Source organism: Aegilops tauschii, chromosome 3, assembly GCF_002575655.3.
Source record: "Aegilops tauschii subsp. strangulata cultivar AL8/78 chromosome 3, Aet v6.0, whole genome shotgun sequence".
Lineage (NCBI taxonomy): Eukaryota > Viridiplantae > Streptophyta > Magnoliopsida > Poales > Poaceae > Aegilops > Aegilops tauschii.
Genome location: NC_053037.3, coordinates 392,228,079 through 392,240,765, shown reverse-complemented (window position 1 = coordinate 392,240,765; position 12,687 = coordinate 392,228,079).

Genomic DNA, 12,687 nt, shown 5'->3' with positions numbered 1-12,687 from the left:
TAGGCTAGATAGAGAGGTCAGCACGCCGGACTAAACCTATGCCCCCATGGGTCTTGGGCCATCACCCCGAGAACTCCTGCACGTTGCGAACGTGGCCGGTGAGCAGACCTAGCTACCTCCTTAAAAAGGCAGGTGCTTACCAGTCCAACCCGGCGCGCGCCGCTCAGTCGCATGACGTCTATTAAGCCGCGGCTGATGCATACGACGCAGAATGCCTATACTATGCCCACGTGATGGTTAGTGCTATCAGGCCAGAGGCCCCTCAGATCAAATATCCAAACCATTATTGTGTTGGTAGTGCGGTCACGAGCAGAGACTCACGAAAGATGTGACCCCGTCGCCCCGTCTCGAGGACTTGCGGCAAGGGCTAAGAATGCCCGGCCACGCCTCGTATTCAACTCTCGGGTACCCTCCAGGTCAACCCGTCTCCACATCACTCGCGGGCACCCCTCAGGGTCGACCCGCCTTTCCAAGTAACAGTTGTAAAGTCCAAGTATCCGTGTGTCCAAACACCAAGGGGAAACCCCGAGGAACCACCCTCGATGGATTCCACTCGATGTACTCATCAAGGTGAACGTAGGAGGAACCACCCTCGAGGTTCACACTTGAGGGGTTGCACGACAGAGCCGTATCGAAAGTGGTTAAGGAGGAACCACCCTCGATGACCACGACCAAATAGCTACACTACAGGATTAACATCAGAAGTGCTGATGAGGTGTCACCCTCGGCACTAGATAGTAACTCTGCAGAGTCGTACAACTAAGGGGGGTGATGTGCGGTCCGGGGCCTGGTCTTCGATCCCGTTGATCGGGTCTTCGAACATAAAGCGGGGCAACTGGGACAAGGTGGGGGTCACTGGTGGATCACTAACCAACCTATACTAAGCAGTTTAGGATAAGCAGGTAAGGTAACAATAAGCAGGTTACAAAAGTAGGCTATGCATCAGAATAGGAGCAAACAATAACAGTAGCAAAATCTAATGCAAGCATGAGAGAATGGAATGGGCGATATCGGGATGATCAAAGGGGGGGCTTTCCTGGAAGCTCTGCTGAAAAGGGAGAAGTGTCGTCGGTTACGTAGTCGATCACAGGGGCATCATCGGTCTCGGGGTCTACCGGAGAGAAGAGGGGGGAGAAACAGTAAATACAGAGCAAACAGAGGTACCACTAAGCATGACATGACGAAAAGCAGAACTAGGGTCGACCTAACGTAGTACTGCACGATATAGGTGAAGGGGGAATTCAACCGAGAATGTTTTCCCGGTTCCAGTCCTGTGTCAAACAGATGATCGGAGGGGGAATGTTCCATGTTCAGCATGCTTGGGGCATGTGACAGATGAACGGACCGCCGTGTAGAAAACATTTTCATCGGAGCTACGGTTTAATTACTATGATTTTTGCAAGTTTAAAACATATTCTGAAATTATTTATATTAACAGAAATGGAATATGACATGAGCATGACAGGTTGATGACGTCATCAGTCAACAGAGCGGCTGACCAGGTCAAACCTGACCAGTGGGGCCACTAGGACCCACATGTCAGCCTCTATTAGCTTAATAGTGGATTAAACTAATCTAACAGGGTTAATTAGGGGTGTGGGCCCCATTATTCAGTGACTAACTAGTGATTAAATCTAATTAACAGATTAATTAACATTTTATTTATTTATAAAACCTGCTTAAATAAAGCGGGGCCCACGTGTCAGTGGCACTGGGCTGCCCAGTCAGCATGTTGACTGGGTCAACCCAGTCAACGGGGCCTGCGGGCGGTGACCCAGGGGTGGCCCCAGGTGTGCCACGTTAGCGACTGGTGCCGGAGTTGCGCCGGCGAGCTCTCCGCGGCTGCGAGTTCGCCGGAGAGGCTCGGATTTTCGCTACAGAGCGCCAAAACGCGCGCTTTCACCTGCGTTCGAACGCTGACGGTGCCGCGCGTCGAGTGGTGGTGGTAGTGCAACCGGACTTGGCCGGAATCGGCGTCGGTGACGAGCAGAGGCTGCGACGCGTATGGGTGCTCGACGGAAACGGCGCTACGGCGTGAAGCAGCTCGAACGGAAGGGCTAGGCGTGCTCTATGCAGTGCGGCAAGCACGTTGGGCACTAGCCCATGACCAAAAGGTCACCGGAGACTCGCTGGGGATGAGATCCGCGGCGATGCATTCGGGCGCTCGTCGGGGATAGGGCTAGAGGGCACGGTAGGATGCGTGCGCGCGCGCGTTGCGTTGCTGGAAGCACCAGGAGCACGGTGTTGTGCTCGGGCGAGCATGACGGCGGCTGTGGCGACGGCCACGAGCTCGTCGGCGTCGGCGCGTTCGGTCGCTGCGGAGGAAGTAGCTAGCAAGCGTGCGAGAGCGACTAGAGAAATGGGGAAGGAAGAGGAGCTCACCGAGCGGCACACATGGTGGCCCTTGGAGGATTAGTAGCAGCAGAGGAACAGGAAGCGACCAGGGATTGGGAGTGGGCCGGCCTAGCTGGGCCAGTTGGCTCGGGCCAGGCACTGTGCTCTTGGCCCAGTGCACAGTGGCCTGTGCTCTTTCTCTTTTTTTATATGATCTTTTGTTTATTTAACAGAGATAGAAATGGAATTATTTGGTCAACTATTTCACTTAGGAAAAATTTGGGAGGTGTCCCATTAAATCCCTGGTGATTATAGACAGTGCCGCAAATATTTTGGAGACCAGAAGGATTCATTTGGTATTTTTCATAAATAGGATAGCATTTAAAAATGTTGAATTGGTGTTGTTATAATTGCTAAGGCTCATCTTTGCACAAAAGTGATGTTGTGTTCCTTAACAAATAATTGTTATGGAATTTTTGACAAATTATGAACATTTTTCCAGCAACTTTTGAGCAACTTCAAACTTCACTTGAATTTGAATTGACTGGAATTTCAAATGGGATATTGAACAAAGGTGATTAAGCACTGTTTGAAAAAATGATTAGTTTAATCACAGAGGGTTACTGTTGCATGACACTGGGGGTGTTACAAATCTCCTCCACTACAAGAAATCTCATCCCGAGATTAAGAGGTGGAGCAAGGGGAAAAGGATTGGTTACGAAATTCTAACGGATCTTCTTTTCTTGATGCTCTCATCGAAGAGGTTGAACCATAACGTTGATGTCTTCAATTCACTGCATCAGGGCATCATGATGAAGTCCTCGTCCTTTCTTCGGAAACTCCGTCGTACTTACGAATAGGGTATAAGGGGGGAAACTAAAAGGACGGATGTCTGAAAGGATTGGCATCCGGTAATTATCTCAAGGAAGGAGAGTTTAGAAGCACCAGGAAACAAATCGAGAGTGCTATAAGGAGGTTCAACAAGTTTCAACCAGGTAGGCATCAAGCTGATGCCTATAACAGGTGATGAAGGGGTTCAGAGCAATGAGGAATGATGTTGCCTCTGATACCAGAATGAATCATGGTAAGGAAGTTAGCTCGTGAATTACATACGAAGCCAGGTGCAAAGAATATTTCGAAATCAAGGTTGTACAGAAGAGTCAGGTTTCGATCCTGTGAAACTGTGGGTTATGGGCCCACCTTATGTGTTCAGAGTAGGGAGAGCGGCGACATCTTGCACGGATATGATAGCAAGGCATGTCATAGGATAGCATGTCAGTTATGTTGGCATCAACGTTGGTACCAATGTTGGAAATATGCCCTAGAGGCAATAATAAATTGGTTATTATTATATTTCCTTGTTCATGATAATCGTTTATTATTCATGCTAAAATTGTATTGATAGGAAACTCAGATACATGTGTGGATACATAGACAACACCATGTCCCTAGTAAGCCTCTAGTTGACTAGCTCGTTGATCAATAGATGGTTACGGTTTCCTGACCATGGACATTGGATGTCGTTGATAACGGGTTCACATCATTAGGAGAATGATGTGATGGACAAGACCCAATCCTAAGCCTAGCACAAGATCGTGTAGTTCGTTTGCTAAGAGCTTTTCTAATGTCAAGTATCATTTCCTTAGACCATGAGATTGTGCAACTCCCGGATACCGTAGGAATGCTTTGGGTGTACCAAACGTCACAACGTAACTGGGTGGCTATAAAGGTGCACTACAGGTATCTCCGAAAGTGTCTGTTGGGTTGGCATGAATCGAGACTGGGATTTGTCACTCCGTGTAAACGGAGAGGTATCTCTGAGCCCACTCGGTAGGACATCATCATAATGTGCACAATGTGACCAAGGAGTTGATCACGGGATGATGTGTTACGGAACGAGTAAAGAGACTTGCCGGTAACGAGATTGAACAAGGTATCGGGATACCGACGATCGAATCTCGGGCAAGTAACATACCGATAGACAAAGGGAATTGTATACGGGATTGATTGAATCCTCGACATCGTGGTTCATCCGATGAGATCATGGAGGAGCATGTGGGAGCCAACATGGGTATCCAGATCCCGCTGTTGGTTATTGACCAGAGAGTCGTCTCGGTCATGTCTGCATGTCTCCCGAACCCATAGGGTCTACACACTTAACGTTCGATGACGCTAGGGTTATAGAGATATTAGTATGCGGTAACCCGAAAGTTGTTCGGAGTCCCGGATGAGATCCCGGACGTCACGAGGAGTTCCGAAATGGTCCGGAGGTAAAGATTTATATATGGGAAGTCTTGTTTTGGTCGCCGGAAAAGTTTCGCGCATTATTGGTATTGTACCGGGAGTGCCGAAAGGGGTCCGGGGGTCCACCTGCCCCGGGGGGGGCACATGGGCTGTGGGGTGTGCGCCTTGGCCTATATGGGCCAAGGGAACCAGCCCCAAGAGGCCCATGCGCCAAGAGATAAGATAAAGGGAGAGTCCTAAAGGGGGAAGGCACCTCCGAGGTGCCTTGGGGAGGATGGACTCCTCCCTGGCCGCACCCTTCCTTGGAGGAAGGGCCAAGGCTGCGCCCCCCCCCCCTCTCCCTTGGCCCTATATATAGTGGGGGGAAGGGAGGGCAGCATAACCTAAGCCCTGGCGCCTCCCTCTCCCTCCCGTGACACATCTCCCTCCTCCCGCAGCGCTTGGCGAAGCCCTGTTGGAATCCCGCTACTTCCACCACCACGCCGTCGTGCTGCTGGATCTCCATCAACCTCTCCTTCCCCCTTGCTGGATCAAGAAGGAGGAGACGTCGCCAACCGTACGTGTGTTGAACGCGGAGGTGTCGTCCGTTCGGCGCTAGGATCATCGGTGATTTGGATCATGACGAGTACGACTCCATCAACCCCGTTCTCTTGAACGCTTCCGCTCGCGATCTACAAGGGTATGTAGATGCACTCCTTCCCTCTCATTGCTAGTAAACTCCATAGATTGATCTTGGTGATGCGTAGAAAATTTTGTATTTCTGCTACGTTCCCCAACAGGGTGAGGGACAAAGAGAACCATTTTCCTGCTCGTTCGAACGAGGCGGACCATTAGGCAAATTTCTCGTCCATCGGTGGTTACCGGAATGTCATCAACAATAATAACAGGGTCACACTGACAGAGTTGTAGACCAAGGTGTTTTCATAGGAAGAGACTTAATATTGCTTAGGTCATATAGACCACAAGAAAGGTTAAACAACCAATGGAAAGTAAAAATGTGTTTCACACAAGAATTGGGAATATATCCTTCCTAAAGAAAAGCGAAGCATGATATACATGATAGGACATTAAGTGCAAAAGTATTTAGATAAAGGGGCGAGCAAAGAATTAGGATGTTACCCATATAACGGTGTTTGGATAATAGATCAAGAAGCATTTAGCATTTCTCTTCAAATGTTTGTGTTGATATTCGGAATACCACAGTCATGCTTCGAGATAGCACTGATATGGTGTTTCAATTAAGGATTGGGTCTGTAGATCATAAGAGCTTCAAAGGAACATTTCCAAGATTATCTCGGAACATAAGGTATAACCAAACACAATCAGGTCTGTGTTGGCAGGAAGTCAAGGACGTTGTCGATGATAACACAATCATCGAGGGGTGAGGATGGTATTTCTCATCATGAATTCGATTGATATCCTGAAACAGGTCAGTATATTGATGGGGATCACGACATATTTTGTCGAGGTACTATGAAGAGGCCATCGAACAGTGATGACATCAAGCAAAAGGAATGATGAAGCGAAAGGTTATTGGAACCATGGATGCGACACAAGCTCGAAATCAAGCTTGTTGTTTAAGGTGAAATGATCAGATGAGGAAGATCGGCGTAAGCTTACCTCGTCGTTCGAAAGTTGTGCTCCAGGAACAAGAACCGGGTAGCATAGTTAAAATTAGCTCGATGATGATATAGCCGATTAGGCTAGGAATGATGTGATGGAGTATCATTCCAATGAGAATTCACAAGAGGTAGTGCAATGACACAACATCCTTGAGATAACAGGGGGCAATACTCGAGGTAGATCAAAATAGAGGTTGGACAAATGAAATGATCTGCAGAAGACAAGTATTTTAACTTGTCCGGGAAATGGAATCAAGGGGAAAATATGGTCGGAACCACGATTGCAAAGAATCAATTTATAGATGCAAGATGAGCTTATACCAAGGGAACATTTGATTATAAGAGAAGCTTCCATGATAAGATCTACATCGTGTCTATGGGCATGAACACAAAGTTCAAGGTCAACTCCCACTTCTTCAATGCATAAACTCTCATTTACTTCCCGCTTTTGACAAAGTTGTAGTGTAGAAAAAAGTCCGGCGTAACACCAGTCGAGTATGACCCATAGGAATTTTCGGGTTCAAACAAATTAGGGAAAGCACTGTTTAACCCGTTGGGGCATCTTAGGAAGATTTGCAAAAACTTCAGAGGTAATTAACTCAAGCTCGGAAGCAGAGCATGGTTGACAAAGCAGAGAATACAATTTACCAAAGGCAATATGTATCAGGGGAAGAGCGCACAAAATTTTGAATATGAAGGACACTGCCGGATAATAATCCAACAAAGGATTCAGCGGTCCTCAATGGATCTGATGTGAGTATCAGTACTCAACCAGAAGAAGGAAAGAATGCAAAGGCATTGGATTATAGAAGCATCTGAATAATTCGATGCTTAAATGCAAAGAAATTATGATTTCCAAATCAAGGGATCAGAAGCAAATTCTCTGATAAAGGACGGATAAGTTGTATAGACTTAGGGTTACAATCGTCGGCAATTGATTGGTCGAGAACCAGCTAATGTTCAAAAAGACGTCTGAGCCGGAAAGATCATTTGAAAGGATCAACTGATGATTGTGCACATTCGCTCACATGTTGAATCAATAAGAACAAAATGACGGTGTCAAAGGATACTGATGAATATTGCTAGACATATGGGAAGCATCCATAATGCAAGCATACAAGAATTTGCAGAGCAATAGTTTGAAGAGGATTCTCGGAAGATTGAATAGTCTTTCAAAGAATCTTGTGACGCATACGTATAACTGGGGATGAACGGATACTCGACAAGTGCGAGGAATTATCCGTAGGGGTATTCATGTGGTAAAGAACTGCAAAGCAGTAAGCTCAAAGGATTCTCGAGGCAACGGAGAGTATTTCGGGGTATCTTGTAATAACAAGAGCAACAGGGAATGATCGTATAAGGATATATCGGTGGTAGGGAATTGCAAAAGCGATGGGCACAAAGTCTCAAGAGAACATCGTAGAGTATCTTCAGAATCTTCTAGTGCAGCAGGCGATCATCTGTAAAAAAGGGGCTCTCCGGAGGAATTAGTTACGAGAACCTAGAGTTAGAGTTAGCAAAATCGTTTAACCCGGATGGAAGAGAGATCAGAGTCCCAGAGTATAGACGAGGAGTAAAAGATCCTAATACCACCCATATGGCGACGTGGGCCCGTAAGCCTCACGGCCATGTTAGTAAAAGTTTTGTAGTGACTAGACTCAACTTCGGCCAAGGAGTTGGAAAGGGGGATTCCTACAGGCAGTCGGCTCCGATACCAACTTGTGACACCCTCGATTTAATCATACACTAATCATACATGCAAATGTGTACGATCAAGATCAAGGACTCACGGGAAGATATCACAACACAACTCTAGACACAAATTAAAATAATACAAGCTTTATATTACAAGCCATGGGCCTCGAGGGCTCGAATACACAAGGGTCAGCGGAAGCAACAATATCTGAGTACAGACATAGGTTAGACAAGTCTGCCTTAAGAAGGCTAGCACAAAAGCAACATCGATCGAAAAGGCAAGGCCTCCTGTCTGGGAGCCTCCTAACTACTCCTGGTCGTCGGCGGCCTCCACGTAGTAGTAAGCACCCTCGTGGTAGTAGTAGTAGTAGTCGTCGAAGGTGGCGTGTGGCTCCTGGGCTCCACCATCTGGTTGGAGCATCCGAGAAGAATGGAAAGAGGTGGAAAAAGGGGATCAAAGCAACCGTGAGTACTCATACAAAGTACTCGCAAGCAAGGATCTACACTACATATGCATCGGTGTTAATGAAATGGGTAGTATATGTGGACTGAACTGCAGAATGCCAGAAGAGAAGGGGAAAGCCTAGCCTATCGAAGACTAGCAGCTCCAAGCATCTTGCAGCATCAGAAGAGATAAGAGTGTCATGGTATAATAATAGCAAGTATGTTGTAACATTACGGCCCAGAGATCACTTCCTCGACTCCCTGCGAGAAAACAATCCCGGAGCCATCATTTCCATTACATGCCTCAGCATCAAGTTCTAGCTGTATCGATCGGGATACAACTCCGAGTGTCCGTTACCGTAGGACAGGCTATCGATACATGTTTTCGTCCCTGCAGGGGTGCACCAAATTACCCACCACGCTCGATTAACTCTAGCCGGACACACTTTCCTGGGTCATGCCCGGCCTCGGCCAAACAATACGCCGCAACCCGACCTAGGCTAAATAGAGAGGTCATCACGCTGGACTAAACCTATGCCCCCAGGGGTCTTGGGCCATCGCCCCGAGAACTCCTACACGTTGCGAACGCGGCCGGTGAGCAGACCTAGCTACCTCCTTAAAAGGCAGGTGCTTACCAGTCCAACCCGGCGCCCGCCGCTCAGTCGCATGACGTCTATTAAGCTGCGGCTGATGCATACGACGCAGAACGCCCATACTATGCCCACATGATGGTTAGTGCTATCAGGCCAGAGGCCCCTCAGATCAAATATCCAAACCGTTATTGTGTTGGTAGTGCGGTCACGAGCAGAGACTCACGAAAGATGTGACCCCGTCGCCCCGTCTCGAGGACTTGCGGCAAGGGCTAAGAATGCCCGGCCACGCCTCGTATTCAACTCTCGGGTACCCTCCAGGTCAACCCGTCTCCACATCACTCGCGGGCACCCCTCAGGGTCGACCCGCCTTTCCAAGTAACAGTTGTAAAGTCCAAGTATCCGTGTGTCCAAACACCAAGGGGAAACCCCGAGGAACCACCCTCGATGGATTCCACTCGATGTACTCATCAAGGTGAACGTAGGAGGAACCACCCTCGAGGTTCACACTTGAGGGGTTGCACGACAGAGTCGTATCGAAAGTGGTTAAGGAGGAACCACCCTCGATGACCACGACCAAATAGCTACACTACAGGATTAACATCAGAAGTGCTGATGAGGTGTCACCCTCGGCACTAGATAGTAACTCTGCAGAGTCGTACAACTAAGGGGGGGTGATGTGCGGTCCGGGGCCTGGTCTTCGATCCCGTTGATCGGGTCTTCGAACATAAAGCGGGGCAACTGGGACAAGGTGGGGGTCACTGGTGGATCACTAACCAACCTATACTAAGCAGTTTAGGATAAGCAGGTAAGGTAACAATAAGCAGGTTACAAAAGTAGGCTATGCATCAGAATAGGAGCAAACAATAACAGTAGCAAAATCTAATGCAAGCATGAGAGAATGGAATGGGCGATATCGGGATGATCAAAGGGGGGGCTTGCCTGGAAGCTCAGCTGAAAAGGGAGAAGTGTCGTCGGTTACGTAGTCGATCACAGGGGCATCATCGGTCTCGGGGTCTACCGGAGAGAAGAGGGGGGAGAAACAGTAAATATAGAGCAAACAGAGGTACCACTGAGCATGACATGACGAAAAGCAGAACTAGGGTCGACCTAACATAGTACTGCACGATATAGGTGAAGGGGGAATTCAACCGAGAATGTTTTCCCGGTTCCAGTCCTGTGTCAAACAGATGATCGAAGGGGGAATGTTCCATGTTCAGCATGCTAGGGGCATGTGACAGATGAACGGACCGCGTATTCGAATTCGTCTCGTTTTTCTGAGCAACTTTCATGTAGAAAACATTTTCATCGGAGCTACGGTTTAATTACTATGATTTTTGCAAGTTTAAAACATATACTAAAATTATTTATATTAACAGAAATGGAATATGACGTGAGCATGATAGGTTGATGATGTCATCAGTCAACAGAGCGGCTGACCAGGTCAAACCTGACCAGTGGGGCCACTGGGACCCACATGTCAGCCTCTATTAGCTTAACAGTGGATTAAACTAATCTAACAGGGTTAATTAGGGGTGTGGGCCCCATTATTCAGTGACTAACTAGTGATTAAATATAATTAACATTTTATTTATTTATAAAACCTGCTTGAATAACACGGGGCCCACATGTCAGCGGCACTGGGCTGCCCAGTCAGCACGTTGACTGGGTCAACCCAGTCAACGGGGCCCGCTGGCAGTGACCCAGGGGTGGCCCCAGGTGTGCCACGTTGGCGACCGGCGCCGGAGTTGCGCCGACGAGCTCTCCTTGGCGGCGAGTTCGCCGGAGAGGCTCGGATTTTCGCTACAGAGTGCCAAAACGCGCGTTTTCACCAGCGTTCAAACGCTCACGGTGCCGCGCGTCGAGTGGTGGCGGTAGCACAATCGGACTTGGCCGGAATCAGCGCCGGCGACGAGCAGAGGTAGCGGCGCATATGGGTGCTCGACGGAATCGGCACTACGGCGTGAAGCAGCTCGAACGGAAGGGCTAGGCGTGCTCTATGTAGTGCGGCAAGCACATTGGGCACTAGCCCGTGACCAAAAGGTCACCGGAGTCTCGCCGGCGACGAGATCCGCGGCGATGCATTCGGGCGCTCGTCGGGGATAGGGCTAGGGGCACGGTAGGATGCGTGCGCGCGCGCATTGCGTTCCTGGAAGCACCAGGAGCACGGTGATGTGCTCGGGCAAGGATGACGGCGGTTGTGGCGACGGCCACGAGCTCATCGGCGACTAGAGAAATGGGGAAGGAAGAGGGGCTCACCGAGCGGCACACACGGTGGCCCTTGGAGGATTAGTAGCAGCAGAGGGCGGCCGGACTCGACGGAGCTCGCCAGCAACCGAAGACGAAGAAGACGACGGCGATCTCGCGATGCAGAGCTGAGGAGCAACAACGGGCGGCACCAGTCGATGGAGAGGGCGACGGTGGATCTCATAGACGTGTCGACGAGGTGCGGGGGCGTCGATGGTCGGGGCGGGGCGAAGTGGCCGGCGACGAGCGTGTCATGGAGGTGGAGGGAAAGGGGATCTGGGGAGAGCCCAGAGAGGAGTGGGGCGACAGAGGAAAGCGGAGGAGTGAGTGGGGCACAGGTGAGAGGACCGAGGCGTCGGGGCTGCCCCTTATCCCCCCGCCGGGCGTTGCCGGCAAGGTGGCTGGGCGGCGACGGGCACGCGCTGTCCCGCCCGGTCGGAGGAACAGGAAGCGACCGGGGAGGGGGAGTGGGCCGGCCTAGCTGGGCCAGTTGGCTCGGGCCAGGCACTGTGCACTTGGCCCGGTGCACAGTGGCCTGTGCTCTTTCTCTTTTTTTATATAATCTTTTGTTTATTTAATAGAGATAGAAAGGGAATTATTTGGTCAACTATTTCACTTAGGAAAAATTTGGGAGGTGTCCCATTAAATCCCTGGTGATTATAGACAGTGCCACAAATATTTTGGAGACCAGAAGAATTCATTTGGTATTTTCCATAAATAGGATAGCATTTAAAAATGCTGAATTTGTGCTGTTATAATTGGTAATGCTCATCTTTGCACAAAAGTGATGTTGTGTTCCTTAACAAATAATTGTTATGGAATTTTTGACAAATGATGAACATTTTTTCAGCAACTTTTGAGCAACTTCAAACTTCACTTGAATTTGAATTGACTGGAATTTCAAATGGGATATTGAACAATGGTGATTAAGCACTGTTTGGAAAAATGATTAGTTTAATTACAGAGGGTTACTGTTGCATGACACTGGGGTGTTACATACCTCCCACATATTACCATCTTAATATCGTAAAACTATTGCAAGGAATCAAACTTACCATATTCAATGATCTATATGAAAGTTTTTATTATATCTCTCTTGAATACCTATCATATTAGGATCCTCTGTTCAAGATAACGACCGATATTCCGATAAATCTTCTCATTTACCGCTTACCGATCACTGGTGCAAAGACATCATATACAAACGGTTTTTAACCCCTTTCCGCGACGGAGTTTTAAACCGTCGCGTGGCGAGTGTGTGCGATAAGGGGGTCCTTCCCACACAACCCAGAAACCGTCGGGGATAGGTCCTCCGGTCATACACACGAGGCAAAATGAGCTCGTGTGCAATCGGGCGAGGCATGGGAGACAATTATACAGGCCTAATAGTTTCCGTTCGTATGTATATCCCACACAGTGAATCCCAGAAAAACATTTTCATTCGTATGTATATCACTCACAATTTTTTATGTGTAAACATGTGTGCAAGGTGGCCTAACGCAAACAGTTTT